We start from the raw sequence: 16,857 nt of genomic DNA on the forward strand, positions 1-16,857 counted from the left end.
CTCTCCCCTCCCCTGGGGCTTTGTGCCTCTCGTTGTTCTCCTTTACATTGCATTTCTATTGTTGTTTCTTTTAATTTTAATTATTAAACTGTTCTTATCCCAACCCACGAGCGTTACCCTTCTGATTCTCTCCACCATCTACCGGTGGGGAGTGAGTGAGCGACTGTGTGGGGCTGAGCTGCCAGCTAAACCACGGCAATGTCATAGCCGCTGCTTCACAGCTGAATATTACATCAGAGCTAAAAAAATGATGTCCTGTGATGGGACCTAAAGAACCCAAACTGCCTTGTATCACCCCAGTACCCTCCCAAATGACAGCAAGAGCACGTTGCTGATACCATGGGGACATAGGCACGTAATATTACATCTTGGCATTAAGTGTGGAGTAACCATCAGGCCACAGGTGTTGCAAGTCCACACATTAGTGCATGTGTTCATACCTGTACAGCAAGAGTCATTGAAAAAAAGAGCCAGTTAGCAGTGATCCATTGTTCACATTATGAAACCACAAGCCCTGACCACCTACAAAATGTGCTGTTTTGGGTTCTAACCAAACTGAATTATGGGTAAAATAAATGCACCTAAAAAGAAATACGGAATATTCAAACATAAGCAGGAAAGAAAAACTATCTGAGAGAGGAAAATCTACCAAGGGATGCATAATATGCTGGCAATTAAAGTGTTAAAATGTTTGGAGACCTGAAGCATGACCCCATCCCCTCCCACACATCTTTTTGTTGAAATAATTGTGCATTGCAAGCCTTTCCAACAGATACAGGAATAGTCCTCAGGATGTTTTTATGGTCTTTTCTAAATCTATTTTTCACTTTAGAGATGCCAAATAATGTTTACCAACATACAGTTATCTCACAATTGCAGTACCTCATAAGCAAATCAATATAACATTTAAATGAATTTTCCTGCTTGTAGTACAACTAGTTAACAGAAAACTTTTGGAAAAGGTAAAAGCATATCCAGAAATACATACCAAGTACAGGTGTTCAGCAGGACTGGAAGAAGAGATCAGACATGCAGGAATTGGGCAGGTATCTGAAGTACGAGATTTATATTGGACCAGTTATTCCCAACTCCCTTTGACTACCTCTAATGGCAGAGGAATACATAAAAATAATAGACAAACATGTTTTAAAATTCAAAGTCTGTTTGCACTTGTGTCTTATTTAGAATTTCTATAACCCAGCACAATCCCTGTTATATTGCAAGACTTTGCAATTAGTAGCTTGCAAATGGAGATAAGTCCTGTCCATCAGTGTGCAGGTGTACTGGTGTTGTGGGGAGACTGTTACAGCTTTTTAGTTAAGTTCCTCACTTTATGAAAATCCAAACTGTTGTGAAACAGCATGTTGCAGCAAAGCAGAATTAAAACGGTGCTAATTTCTGGACTCCCATCGCACATAGCAGGTATTGGAGGCCAAGAGGTTAGCGTAGTTTGAAGAGCCAGGAATGCAGCAAACAGAATTTCCACTGTCTTCACAAGAAACACTGGTCAAGTGGGGTTTAGAGTTAATTTGGTTTCCACCCATTAAAATTATATGTTCCAAACAGAGAGTCATAAAATGCCTATAAAAGTGAGAGCACTTGCACGCTGAATAACTTTGGAAATGGGGTTGGCTCACGGGTGAGAAGCAGCAGGCACAGGGGCAGCATAGACAGTCCTCCTGACCAGTGACATGAGGGCTGTTGGGTGTGCAGGGTCCCCAAAATTCACCCTTGCTCTACTATTTCACATTAGCTGAGCAAAGCAACACACAAAACAGGACACAAGCCCTCACAAAAAGCAAGGGTGATTGCCCTTCTTCACCAAGAGTTACCTGGTGATCAGAACAGTCCAGCTGAAGATTTGCATGTGCAGAATAAGATGTGCTGTAAATACTATAAATGGCACGCTAACTGCCACGTTCTTAAAAAGCAGGCTGCTACAACATGCCAAGGACTGTGCCTTCAGGTGATGTAAATCTGCTTAGCTTCATTGAGCTGTGGTAATTTACACCAGCTGAGGGATGGACCAAAGGCATTTATTAAGGCTGCAGTGTATTTAAGAACAAGCACAGATCAATAGTCCAACAAATATTCATTTCACATCACTACTTTTCAGAAGAGAGGTCAAATGATTCCATACACTTTTTTTTTTTCTAAATTTTCAGGCAGAGACCAGTGAAAGTCAGTAATTAAATCCCCTTTGAAGGAAGCACTGGCAATGAAGAATAGGCAAGAGCTGGTACTGCACAGAAGCAGTAGCTCTGGTTCACAGGTGGCATTAAGGGCTATGAAAGAGGATGACTTACCCCTTGAAATGTCTTCTGGGAAGCCTAGTTTCTCATCAGTGAAAGATTTGGTATGTTGGTCCCCAAATAAACCAAACTGAACTCTGGAAATTCAGAAATCAGTACCTTTCTCTGGTTATTTTTCATTTTAACGTATATGACTTCAGCAAGCTTTGTATTGGTATTACTCTGCCTAGTTATAAGTAAGAAATATAAGCAGCATCATCACAGGGAAAAATATTCTTATGAGATTTCCATCCTAATTATGCAAACCCAAGATGTTAAGGTTTTAATGGAATTTCCAAGTGTATTGACATTTTCAAATAAAACCTGACAAACCCAACTCTGGGACGGAATGCAGTGCTTACTGGGAAAAGGGCACGCACAGCCTACAACTGAGCAATCATGCCAGACCCTGGCACAACTTGTAACAACAACCTGCCTCGTCAGAATGACACAAGGAATCGTATAATCAAAACGGCTCCCTTAGTGAAAGAAAAAGGAGTGTCATGCGTCAGATCCTAAAAATTGGGGGCATCGGTGATGGTAAATTTCTGAAGCTATAGTGGACATGTGAGTAATAACTTTAGGTCAGGCTGCATTCCAAAATATGGAAAATTATTTGTCTTGCAGGTTGATTTTAAATTAATATCACCACCAGACCCCTCTGTTTTGCTGTATATTGGTCTGTTGTCTCCATCCTTTTCAGAGTAGAGCCCTGGCAACTCTCCTTACAGCTTACAGCAGTGAAAAAAAAGCCATAGGGCTTTAAATTTTTAAGTTGGTGTTTTGAAAATACTGCTGTATGTATTAGGCTTCTCCTGTTTTAGAGGCCCTTTCCTGGAGAGTCTTCCAGGAATATCATTTACATCAGCAAGGCCTTTTAGCAGTTTTTCTTTTTTTCCTTTTTATAACCACGTTGCAGTGAGACATCAGTTTAGGCAGCCAGCTCTGCAATAAAACTGACAACAGGTTTATTCTCCTTCTCCTCGTGGGACCGATAGGAATTTTGGAAAAGAAAGCAGGAGGGAAGGAGCAGCAACAACATGTGCATATGATCTGCTTTGTCCCAGCATACTGATTCTGCTGTTTTCAGTGTGATTCTCATTTAAAATCCAATGTTTTTCTTATATTTTGTTAGATATTTTATTCATTTGGATTATTCTGCAGGGGCAATATATCTAAAGCAGAGGTATTAGGAGGTCCTATTGACTTCAAAACTGCCAGGATTTTACCTTCAGGGTCAAACTGTCCATTGCCTTGTTCTTGTCACAACTATGGAAACCACTGTGAAACACCAGTGCCCCGGAGCTCTTCTGCCAGAGGGAATCCCCACAAAAGCATTGAAAAGTTTAGAAAAAGAAAGGCAAACCAAACCCAGCCTTTTCAGTTCATTGTGGAAGAGACTTTTATCTCAGTAGGATTTTTATCTCAAAAGGAAATTGCTGAAACCTGGCCTGGCTGCTATGCCTCAAGTCACACAAGTTCAACCTCTGCTCCTGTCCCAGGGAGGAGCAGTGGGACTGGGGGCAAAGACTTTTTTTGCACTGGGTGCACAAAGGGTCATTTTTTGACCACAAAAGGATTGTCTTCCCTTCCTCACCATCAGATAAATGATTGAAACTTCTGAGCATATAATGATGGTCAGGGTTTCCACTTAACCCTATTTCATTCTCCAAAAGATACTGGTGAAAAAAACAGTGAGCACAATATCCAAAAGGCTAGAAGATGAATAGGCATTTGCTTCCATACTGCCTGGAGCCTGGGGGTCATACCTCACTGATTAGCTGTCTGTGGTGCAGACCAGAATGCTTGGAATGCATGCTGATAGATTAGAAATTCCATCTTGATTTAGCAGATTTAGTCCCAACAGTCTAGGATGTAATTAAATCTTTAAAAAAAGATTAATCCATCTTTACTACCTAGCATTTATAATTTCTAAACACTCATAGACTGAGTGTGTGTGTTGGGGGGGTATGCACGTGTATGTATCTATTTAGAGAAAAATGCTATTTTATTAGTAGGAACAATTCTCAGATTTGTCTAAGCTTGAAAAAGTTTATAATCTTATGTGATTGCATTTATTCCAGTTGCAAACAGACTTTATGCCCAGATGGTGGCGCCTACAAATCACAGATCGCTTCTACATAATTGTCAGGTAATTCATTCCTGGCAGGTTATACATTGTGGGCTTTATGGTTTATTGCAGAGGAAAATAGAAGTCTCATTGTATTGTAACCCCTCAACCACCAAACCCCCCAGCATTGCAACCCCTACCTTCCTTTCCCCAGAAACCCATTGACTGCATCATGGTGCTGTGCTAAATTAGCTTTTACAGCTACCTTCCATTTGGGGAGAAATAGTACCAGAATAAGATATAACAAGAGGAAATACAAAGGGTTTAGACTAAAGATTCTTCATCCCATGGGAAATGCATAATTCAAGGTATTTGTAAATGTGTTTGTGATGTGCTCAAAAGCTGAACTGGAACAAAATAAATAAACCCAAGAAACCAGACCTAAGAATCACAATCTTTGATGGAAATCAGACAGGCAGGTTTAGATGTATTTTTGAAGGGATTGTAGGATTAGGGTCAGCACACTGAAAGGCTGCCCTGGTCAGCGATAGCCTCACACCAAAATGAAGGTCCAAGTGTTTTGTGCCAGCCAGAATTATTACCTTTTATATGCTATAGTTTATGTTCTGTCTTGCGGCAGGGTGGGGAAGAAATAAAGCTACTGAGAAAATAACAGTGTGGAGGGAGACAAGATTAATTAATTCTAAGTGAATCACAAATGTTTCAGGGATTCAGGGTCTGCACATAGAGTAAAAATAAAAACCTTCAGACCTAGTGTCTGAAAATCAGCTCAGTAAAGCACTTGAGTTTGGATGCTTATCTGGGACTGGCGTTTTCAGAAATAGGGTTCTCTCTGAAGATTATCTCAAATAGATGGGGATGCCAGAACTGCCAGCATGCAACAAATTGGTGAGAAAATACTGTTTCCTAGTATGAAAATGTTTTATTTGAATTTTGTGATCATTGTTAATAGAGGTTTGGTTTTAACACGCCATTTCCTCTAAATGTACGTGTTCAGATACCTAAATGTTAATTCTGACCTTTGTCTACTAAGTACATCTAATGTTCCTCACATATTTCAGTCACCTATAACAAATTACCCATTCCTTCCAATTCTCTATGTTCATTGTCCTTCTAAAGATGCCCAGAAGGGGGGGGGGGGGGGGGGGGAATGAAGATGAGGAGCAGAGATATGCAAAATTAATTTCAGATTTGGGAGCAATCCCATATTGTCTAAATTGTTTCTTGCAGAGGGAAAAAAGAACCCCAAAGCCAAACAACAGAAAAATAATAAAAGAACCCTAAACCAAACTTCATGACCTTTTTTTTGGCAGGAAGTTTTTTTCATAGCAGGTTTCACGTTTGCCATTTGCTGGCCCACAGAAGTATCACTTCTTCTAGGTCTTGTTCATAGGGAAAAGAACTTGGCAGGCTTGAAAAATCACTAAATCACCTGAAGCTCAAATATCCCAAGCCTTTAACTAGAAACTTGGCAAAAAGTAACGAGTAAATATCCCTTAAGTAAAACTCTTGGTAATAGCTGAACCTGAAAACTCCTTTCACAGCTGCTCATGGCCAGGAAAGTAAGGCATGCTGGTGCTACCCATGTCACTCCTCCTCTGCACCTTCTCACAGCCTGCTCTCCACGGGATGTTCAGACTGCTGGGCTGTCTCACTTGGGAGGACACTCCTTGTCTTTCTTTGGGACCATGGTGTGGGACTTTGCTGGGCAGCTCCAGCTAAGCATGATTACTGCTGCATCAGCCCAAGGCCTCCTAGCTCCGCGCACGACAGCACAGCGTCCACATCTGCCCTGCTGCAACAGGCCATGCTGTGCAGGAAAGGCCTTTGCATTGGTACAGCTGTGTCTGGTATTTGTATTACAATATTGCAAACACTTAGCTATGAGTTATAGCTCCTCAGAGACCGGCTGACTGCAGGCAACATGCATAAAGTGAAGAAAATTCACACATTCTTGCCCTCACATGATTTCTAGTCTGAATTCTGAAGAATCTCATTTTTTCTCAGCACAGCTGGTATCTGGTGGCTGTTAGAGCTTCACTCAGGTTGGGCAGCAGAGGAAGTATTTCCCAGCTTTGCTGGCTGAATTGCTAATAGAATTTGTGCTAAATACAATTTCAGTTTCAAGATTTGGAGAATTTTCTTCATATGCTTTAAAGTCTCAAGAGTCTCAATATATGAAGACAACAGTTGGATTTAAGCAGTCATAAACAAGAGAGACAGTGCAGAAAGATTCATTAGAAATGACACAAAAGGAGTATTTCCAGCTAACTTCTGTGACATTTGATTAAGTATTACAGACAACTTTGGTTAAAGAAATGCTGTGCTTAAAGATTAACATATTTTCATCCTAAGCAACAAATATCATACATATACTTTCATCTGCCTTGCAGAAAAGTCAGTGTATGTGCAGTGCGGACTATGAGTGTCAGTCATTTTGGATGGGGTTCACATTTGCTAGCTTACCACCTACAAACTGAGCACCTGGAATTACCACGTGGGCTCTCCTAACTGTTGTTTTCCCAGGGCCATTTCAAGTGCCACAAGCACCATTGCTGAAGATTTTAAAATAAAAACAAAAAGCCACAAGGAATGTAGTTTAAAGCCACAATCCTGTAAATGTCTTAGTGTGAATTTCTTTTACTAACACAGATGATAGATCTATTAAAGAAGTTATTTTTTCCTCTTACATGTTGAGAATAGTTAAGTCCCAAAATGGCATCTTTGACTTATTTAAGCATTTCTCTCTTTACATCTAAGCTTTGGGGATGTATGTTTTTTGAAAAAAAAAAAAAAAAAAAAAAGGCTATTTCAGCAACTATAAAAATTACTATCTGGGTTTAAAATTAATTCTGAAAGATAAATTTAGCCAAAATGACTTAAGAGGTGGAATCAGAGGCCTGTTTGAATGTATGATGAATGTCTGAGAGCTGTGCCAAAGACCGCTTTTCATCAGCTCAGTGAGGATTCAAATTCCCCGGGCACTCCAGAAGAAAGATGATCTGTTCGATCAGCAAAAGAAATGGAGAAGGCCTGCTTGTTATTTGTTGGTGTTTCTTGGATGATTTTTTTTTTTTTTTAAAAACCAACCACAACTAAATTATACTAAGGTTTTTAGCTGCCATAAAAGTTTTTAGGCTGGGGAGGATATAAGGGGATCATTAAGTCCACGCTGAAGCTGAGTTCAGAAGTTATTAGGACTATTACTGGGAATGCTCAAACACTGGTCTCTTGTATCTGATGACTACTTTCATGAAAACATGCAGGAATGTAACTAGTTTTTTATTTTAAGACTTCTAACCTGCGATAGCTTGATTTGAAGTCTGTCAATGGGCCCAGAAATTTCTGGTGGAAGAAAAATACACACACAGACTCATCTGTAGAAATTACGTACTCTTCACTTCTACAGAAAACCAGACTGTAAAATTTCCAGCATTTGTCAGAAGTGGTAAGACATTTTTTAAAGTCCAGCTAAAAGGTACTTAAAAGATTTCCAAAGGCTCAGTTCCCAGTACTTTGTAATAGTTAGGCTTCTTTAGTCCTGTCACCAAAATCACTAGTCACTGAGAATACGAATGATATCTGGAGAGCTCAGTATTCCCTTTAGTTAATACATTCATACCACTACTGCCAGGAGTGATGATGGCAATGCAGAAGCAAAGCAAGGCTAGCAAACTCAGGTTGAAATATAAATATCTGCAGTTATAGAGAGGGATACCTTTATTCTACTCTGCCTACACAGAAAATCAGCAATACCGTACTCTACAAGCCAGCCAGATATTGCAGGAAATTTCCTGTACTGCCTTGCAGCAAGCAAATACCTGAAATATTGTTGCTGGGCACAAAGCTGTGACATAGGCTAACATCCCTGGGGTGGAATATTACTGAAATTAAAATAGGTGATATGACTGTGATATTTAATTTTTCAAAAGCACTGACATTCCCCAAAATAATGAAACACACTTCAGGATATGCTAAACTAAATAGAGAATCAAACACAGACATCAGGGTTAGCAAAACGAAAACATCTCTCTAACTCCCCAAACATGCTGCAACACAGTATATGTTTATTTATACCCTGTTAGAGGCTCAAGCAGGGGTTTCAGATTTTCTGGAATTTTTGATTTATTTGTGAACTGAAGGCTAATATATTCTTGTGAATAAAGAAGAAAATCTCCAATCCCCTCAAGGTTTTATTTGATCTACAATAATCCTGTTCTTACCAATCACTGTGTTCAAACAAACTTCAGACATCCCCCAAACAAACAATCCCCCCTCCCCAACCAGCAACCTTTCTCTGCTTTTTTAAAATCTGACAATAAAACCAGCTTCAACTGCAATGCATAGAGAGAGAGAGAGTAGGTGGAGGACCAGGCATTTCCTACGATAGCCTCAGCAAATGGGAGCAGCCAGCCCTGCAGCGATCCTCCAAAAATCTCTGGAGCAGAAGAACAGCAATTCGGTTATTAGAAGGTTTCTCAGCTGTAAGAGCTAAGAGGGATGACAGATGTATTTTTGCCCGAGATGGTTCCTCAGAGGAAATCTGGGAATCTAGAAACTAAGAACAAAAGCATAAAATAGAAAAAAAAATAAACTCCACAAACCCCCCAGTAAAATCCAGATAGACTATCAGGAAAAACTTGCATAGGAAGAAGCTAGAAGTCTGTAGGATGATCTGTGAAGACATGATTTTTGGTGTGAAAAATCTCACTGTTAGAGACACATAAAGCTGGAACTGGATGAGACAATGCCCTTGAAATTGTAACTGTAGGAAAGTCTCATGCTTGGTTTTTAGAGCTGTGTTAGTGCCACTGAGGTAGGTTGCCACACAGGCAAGGACGATTTAGGTCTGCGAGAACAACCGAGATGATGATCCTCACATTTGCACGGCAAAAATGCTAAAGGTTCAAGATTTCTCTTGCTAAGAAAACTTATTATTATCAGTAATGAAGAGCATAGCTTGACATTAAGATCCCAAGCTGAGCTTGTGGATGGGCGGGAGGGAACCCCCCCTCCCCACACATAAACCAACAACAAACTCCCCACTAAAAATTTCTGCAAGGCATTAAACACAGAGATGAACGACGGCATGCATTCAAAATCCCCTTTCCAAGGTGAACTGAGTTTCAACAGTCCAACAACAGCATGAGCTCAGCAATGCTCATGAATAACTTCAGCTACTTGCACAGCTGGAGTGACTGGCCTTGAGACTTGGCCTGATGGACTTGGAGTGCACCCAGGTCTGCCTGCTACTGCTGCTTGGTGTGTGGAGGGGTCCTTCCATATGCTGAGGAGCAGCGGTAGGCAGGATCATGTGCCTGCGTGCCAGCTATCCCATGTGTAGGGCAACCCTGTGGGCACCAGTGATGCAGACAGACCCACAGGAGAGGCTGCGCTGTGACGCTTACCTAAGGCATGGGGCAGGTAGCTCCATGGCAATGGCATCAGTCCCTGCCATCAGCACTTGCTGGCAGGAGAAGGACCACTTCAGAGTGAAATGAATGGTGAAATATGAGGAAAATTATTTAAGTTTGCAGCAATGGACCAACTCTTTATGTGAGATATGTTTGTTTTCTGGTAATAAAAGTTGCTCCTAAAGAATTCCACTCTTTTTTTCAGTACAGCTTCTGCTTCTTAATTGGGTGACAGACTATGCTGTCTGTATTAGTCAGCAATAGATGTAAGAGAGTAGCTTTGCCTGGTGATGCCAAGCCTCAGTGCAGACATTCTCATCTGAAAACACCTCGTGTGACAGTTTGGCAGGCACGCTGGCACTTCCAGCCGAGTCCCTGCTCCTGCTCATTGAACTTCAGCACTGCCTAAAGTCCCTAAATGAGACACAACCCCTTCTGCAGAAGGAACTGAGTGAGGGCTAGTCTTTGTCTGTATCTCTAGATAAAGCAAATAAACTAAATGTTGAAGAGGAAAAAGAGATATGGAGAGTGTGGCCAGAGGTCACAACTTTTTGACACACTCTGCCCAGGACTGAAGGGATGCTCTGCTTTTCCAGTGTGCATCTGTGTCCTCACTGCTGTTCTAGGGTGGTACCAGCACCCCGATGGTAACATCTCTTTTGGGCTGAGCTCTTGCCTCTATCTGCTCTGTCGTTCAGGTACCTCTCATCAGCATTGCAGCTGCTAAACTCGAAGGAGAGGAAACACATTGTTCTCACACATTTCTGTGATCATTGCTTTCTTGGCCCCATCAGTGTGCAGGCACCGCAGTGTGGATTTTGCTTGAGAGACCTGACAGCCCAAGTCAGGCCTTTTTCTAATCTTTCTATTCCCCTTGAAAAGCAAATGCATTTATTTTGAGACCACAGAGAGCACTCATTCCAGCCTCTTGGATTTCACTTGCTGCAGATACTTTGAAAGACTAACTCCTGTTAATTAGAAAAAGATAAACAAACTCAGACCTTGCAAGTGCAGGTCTTGCACTGACTGGTTCAAAGGGGGAAGAGGCTTTGGAAGTTGGTTTACCAGACACGTTTCCAAACCATCAGTTGAATTAAAACAGAACCCATTTATTTTACATGCCTTCTGAAAGCTATGTTCCCAGTGAAAAGAAAGTAACATATTGATAACAGCATGCTCTGCTACAGGAGAGAATCGAGAATCACCCACGCGTTGCCTTGAAAACAAACAACCCCCAAACAATTGATCAGTCACTGCTAGTATAGAGACAGTCTGTTATGGATAAAAATACAGGTGGAAAAAATTCAACGGGGATGTGCAAATACCTTTATTCAAATTCAAGTAAAGTAAAGCAAGCTTTGTTCCTATAAACAGGAGCAGTGGATTATGGATGCATTTCTCTCAAGTCTTGGCAGACAGGGAATGCATTTCGGGCTAGGGGAACCAGAAAACTGAGTGATTGCCCTGCCAAGGCTGCGATTCCTGAAATGGCTTAACCTGACTGCCAGGAAAGGTGGAAGTGCATCAGAGACTACTGTATAAATTGTTGCTTTGGCTCCCTGTGTGTAATCTGAACACAGGCCCACAGCTGAGCTCTTTATGCAAGCACACCGGCAGCACTGCAACACCTCTGCGGGAACATCAGCACCTGCGGGGAAACCATGCAGCTCAACGTTGATCACACAACAAGCCATGGTCAGCCTTAGAAATCTCACTGGATATGTGAAATGTTTAATTAATTAAAAGAAGGAAAAAGGTTGACAGAGCAGTCTGTGGAAAACAGACCAGGAAGGATGAAAGACCATCTATGTATATGGGGGTGTTTGTGTGCATATATAATCATGCACGAGTGAAAGAGAGAGAGAGCAGGACCACTTCAGCTCCTTGCCTCAGTTTCTACTAATTCCTTTCCCACCCTTTGCTGTAACTTCCCATGTGGGTGAGGTACTTCTCAAAGGAAACTCTGACACCTGTGCGTGACATACTATGCCCAACTCACTATTGTCCTAATCTCAAACAGACCTTGTCTTGAATGAAGAAAGGCATTAGCCAGACTTTTAGAACCAGAGCTGGAAACAATGCAAGCTGAGACTGGCCACAATGTCTTTTGTTTTAGTAATTTTAACTTCCTTTTTCTGCTATGGGCATACAATGCAATGTCCAATTTTAGTTTAGCCTGTTCACCGCTCACCTTCATTTTTACATCATTGCTTTGGGAATCTTCATGCTTTCTCAGCGGAAGTAAAAACTTCAAATGGTAAAACCAGACCACGGCTGCAGAGCTCTGCCACTTTGTAACTGACATTTCTGCCTAGGAGAGAAAATACTACAAAATAACTAACAGAGAAAGGAATAATTACAAGAATTCACTCATTTCCTTGCAATAGAAAACAGGGAAACAGACAACTTGAATTTTGAAAATTCAGGTAAACAACAACAACCAGAAGTGTTAAATATGATTTCACCCTAAACGTAGGAAAATGAAAGAAAAATTTCAGCATTTTGGCTTTTCTTCTCAATCATGACCATGCAGATAGAGGGACCCATGTGTGCTAGGTTGACCCCGGACAGTTGCCAGGCACCCACCCAGCTGCTCTCCTACTGCCCCCCTCCTCAATAGGAGATTTTGTAGTCCACCTATAGAACAAACTGTGTAGATACCCTGCAATGTCTAGCAGTACCCAAATTATATACTGTGTGAAAGACTCTTATGCAGTGGCAGAATAGGGTTACCATAAAACATCAGCTGTACATATATGGTAAAAAATGATTCCCTATGCATAGTCTGGGTGATATAACCCTAAACTCTGCTTAAGTGATCCCTCTGTGAACAATACGGTGGTCTTGTGTTGGAGATGGAGCTTGAAGCAGAGTTATTTCATACAAGAGAGAAGGTTTAATCCATTTCTCAAGGTGTTGCTGGTTTCAGAATATATGAAATCTCTGTAGTTAGAAATTACTGAAGTTACATAGTGGAGAGAACATTTTCAGTGTTGAGGACAATAAGAAAGAGCTACCTTAAATTTTGCTACTTGGAAAGCCATTGACAGAGTAGAGTGGGTTCTCTTGTATCCCTAAATTATTTGGAGTTGATTTTTTTTTTTTTTAAGAACAGTAAATCCATATAAAACAAGACTATGACTATAAATGGAGCCAAAAGAAATTTATCACCTTGCATTCAATCAGAAGAAATCACACAGTCTGCCAGTTTTTTATCCTTACTATTTTCAGTCCTAGAGTTTTCTTCCAGCAACACCAATATCATCGAATAATATATGACATTAGCTGGTGAATGCTTATACTTCACTGTGGGCAGATGATATATATTGACTTTCCTTGCTTGAACTCCATTCTGTCTCCACCTCTGCAATATCAGAAACATGAAAGTCCAAAAAGTTATCGCATTAAAACTTAATATAAGGAGAAAGCAGGTTATTCACTTTAACTGAGGGAGCAGGGTCCCTGATGAAAAATCACAAGTCAGCAAATTCTGGGACGACTTCCCAAGGCACAAATATGTGTTAGGGCTCATAACCATGGAAAGTCAAAAGTAGTCTATAGCCTGACTGCACCACTCGATTTAAGTAGTGACAGTCCTACTAAGCTCAATTACCATTCGGGTCTTGAGAACCTGGCAGCCATTTTTACTCTCCATTGTCTCTACCCAAACTCTTCCTCCAAACATATGAATACTGTATAACTTATTCATTTTATAGATACATAGATAGACTATAGATTCTCCTGATCTTGAAGAACAAGTTGTTTCTTTAGTGGGGAAAACCACACGGTGCTTCAGGCAGCATGGGCTACAGTCACTACACTGTGTGAAAGCCAGCCTTGGGCAGCACACCGAGACAGTGGGGCACGGAGACACAGCAATGTTAACACTGCTAGTCTGTCCCTTGAGAATATACAGAGACTGCAAGGATACCTTTGCTGCTATTTGCATGCATACCTTAATCATGCCATGCTTGATACAGTGGCATCATTCGGTGCGTTTTGTCCTTGGTGCAGAGCTCTTTGGAAAAACTCCTATGTTCATTGTTCAAAAACAGGATTTTTAAATGATGGATGGGAAAAACAAACAAAAAACACCATAAAAAGGAATAAAAGGCCCCTGCTCTCTGCCAAATCTGCCATGCCTGGCTAATTGCAAGGTCATTCTTTGTTTTGGTTCAGACAAATTCCTTTCTGAAAGCTCTTCTTTACACAAAGAGACTTCATTCAAATATGGAATTAAATATTGCTTTCCTGAACAGAAGTGGCCACACAGAGCATGATGTCAACACATCCCTGCAAGATTTCTCCAAGAGTTCAGCAGAATAATTAGCTTTGGTACCGTTGCACAGTAGTTTTTATCTATCAGTGTTTTATCTTGCCTTCTCTCAGTGGTGAGCCTAAGAGAAATTCTGAACGTTTGCCTCATGGGTCTAATCATCTTATTGATGCTCAAAGCGTTTAAATGTGATCTGCAGCCCCTTCACTCTTTGACATTCCAGTTCTTAAAAAAAGTCAGATATTTTGGCAGGTGCTTAGCTCAGGCTTGTTCTTTAGGCTATGAGGCTTTTGCCTGTCTAATTAGCTGTGGCAAAAAGCTGAGCATGTTGACAATCTGGGGATGTGAGGTAATAAAAAATAGATTATTTACCAGCAGCAAATTAAGCCCTCTAAGAACCAGTGCAATGAGTTGTGCCCCTCTGACAATTCCCTATAGCAGATAGATACTACTGTCTCCATCTGTCTGTCTTGTGCACAGTGTACCTGATGGCATGTTTCTAATCTATTTTCCCATGCAAAATAATTGATCCACCAAAGCCTTCAGAGACTAAAGAAAGTAACCTTTCTGGTGACAGGAAGCAGAATCTGTGTGCTTCCAAAGATGATTTTCCCAGTTTCCTTTGGGGCAGTGCAAATAATTGGTCAACATCACCAAACACTGTTCGCTACTGGAAATGCAGGGTAGATGCACCTTCTTGTTTGGAGTGGCAGACAAAGGCATGGAGGAAAAGGCAACTCTGAATTATGGATGAGGTCCGGCTCTTCAGAAGCAAGCAGCTCCATTACTCAATATGCTGTCTGCTCTGCTCCATGGCAGCTTTTGTCTGGCTCTGGCGGTGAGGAAGCCAATGCTGCTGTGAGGCCAGGGGAACAAACAGCAGTCTAAACTTGAAGAAAGAAAGAAAAACCCATCTCAAAAAAGTTAGGAATGGAGGTGACGTGACTTCTTGCCTAGGCATATGGTGAGTAATGCAGAGAGGCATGCAGGTGCTACAGAAGATTTTTCCCATTTTTTAAAAACCAGTCTCAGAAGGTGGCCAATAAAAACAATGGGCTAAAATCCATGGCTCATTAGGGTCATTACCTTTCTTTCCCTCACCCAGTTTACCCCAACTGACAATCTGTCTTGGCTTTACTCCTTTTTTAGACTACACTGCTCTTCAAATTCCTCTTCCAAAATGTGTTTTAGGGAAGGTGATTTTGGAATGCTTTTTGGTTTACTCAGACCAGGGTTTCTTGCAGCATATTACCCTTTCATTCATATTTCTTTAGAAATGAATTAGCCACACTTTCCTGTGTATTTTCCTTGCTACCTTGTCAGCACAAGGCATTAAACAAACTTTCAGGCCCTGTAAGCCAGTGCAATTGTTTGTTGACAAAGTAAAACTTCTCCGGGTTACAATATTTGGTATTGTGCTATTCCTTACTCCAGAAAATGCTGTAAAGACCATGTCTAGTCATGGATTTCGGGTTACGTGCTGCAAGGAATCCCAAAACCCCAATTCATTGCCAATGCACTGTTATTGTAAGGATATTATTATTTTTCTTAGAGAATTTGTTAATCAATATGGATGGAGTAAATAATGTTATAAAGCTCATACATTTCATTTTTACAGGAATCAGAGATGACAGCAGATCTTCCCTTTGGACTGGTCACACCAATGATAACATAGCACCTCAGTAAAGATTATATGGATATGGATACTTTGCTAAGCAAAGACTGCAAATTGTGTAGCATTTTCACATACACCAAATCCCTCATATTTTGGCTGGTCTCATCATCTACAAAAGCTAAATATGATGTCAAAGTTTATTGAGAAGATCATAAAACAATACTTACTTTATAACAGTTAGGGATGTCTGGATGAGTTGAACAAACTGACACAGACAAGTTAAAACCCCTTTCACACATCTAGGCTAAATTCCAACAGAATTTTCTCCAAGATTTGGTCTAAAATTTACACAGCTAAATCCTTACAGAGATGGACAAGAAAGCAAACTGCAGTTTCTCCCATCCAGGTAAAAGACTAGAAGTACCAGAAGCCTCATGAGTGTGATTATTGCCAAGACTCTGTCAGTTTGATTTTAGAGATCAAAGATGATATAGAAACATTCTGTAACTCTGTTTTTTAAGCAATGTGTAAGGAACAGGTAGATATAGTTTAGTTTAGCAGGTTTCAGGAAAGGATTTATCATTTCTGTGGACTAGAACATCTACAATAATAAATAAGTCCACTTAGAAAAAGCATATGAGTAGACTGTGGGCACAAAGCCCACATGAATTAATGCAAGACTTTCTATTGAATTCTGTAAGCTTTGGATTGGGTGCTAATGGATATCAATTAAGATGAAGCTTTCTTTATAGATAGGTTATCCATAATTTCCTGCTAGTAGAGGTTGCTACACCTCAAATCACTTTGTCCTTTTTAGCAAAGGACCTGATGAGAGAAAAATCTTGATCTGCTGAACTTTGAACAGAAATAAACAAATACCATTTAATAATAAATGGCATTTTGTAAGATATTTGCTGAAATAAATTTCACTGAATCCACTGTCTCACCCTTGATCACAGTTGGCAGTAACCGTTAAAAGCACAGAGAACAAGTGAGCACACAAATTTCTGTTTGTTTTTCAGCTTTTCCTTCCTGAAGATACTAGAAAAGACTCAAAAAGCTAACTTTCTAATAATACAATTAATTTGAAACGAACTTCAGGAGCTGTCTGTGTTTCATAAGGCTTTTAAAACAGATACTGACAATGAACTTGGCAGCTTTTCCAGAAA

General features: G+C 40.5%; 1 long non-coding RNA gene across 1 annotated transcript in view; it reads right to left on the reverse strand.

Moving 5' to 3' along the window:
* Positions 1 to 10,885: 10,885 nt before the first annotated feature.
* LOC135315224 (uncharacterized) overlaps positions 10,886 to 16,857 on the reverse strand; it is a 164,876-nt gene continuing 158,904 nt past the window's right edge. Inside the window, exon 5 of the long non-coding RNA XR_010374675.1 lies at positions 10,886 to 14,962. This is a non-coding gene — a long non-coding RNA (uncharacterized LOC135315224). The remainder of the gene's footprint in view (positions 14,963 to 16,857) is intronic.

This window comes from Phalacrocorax carbo, chromosome 10 (assembly GCF_963921805.1).
Source record: "Phalacrocorax carbo chromosome 10, bPhaCar2.1, whole genome shotgun sequence".
Taxonomy (NCBI): Eukaryota; Metazoa; Chordata; class Aves; order Suliformes; family Phalacrocoracidae; genus Phalacrocorax; species Phalacrocorax carbo.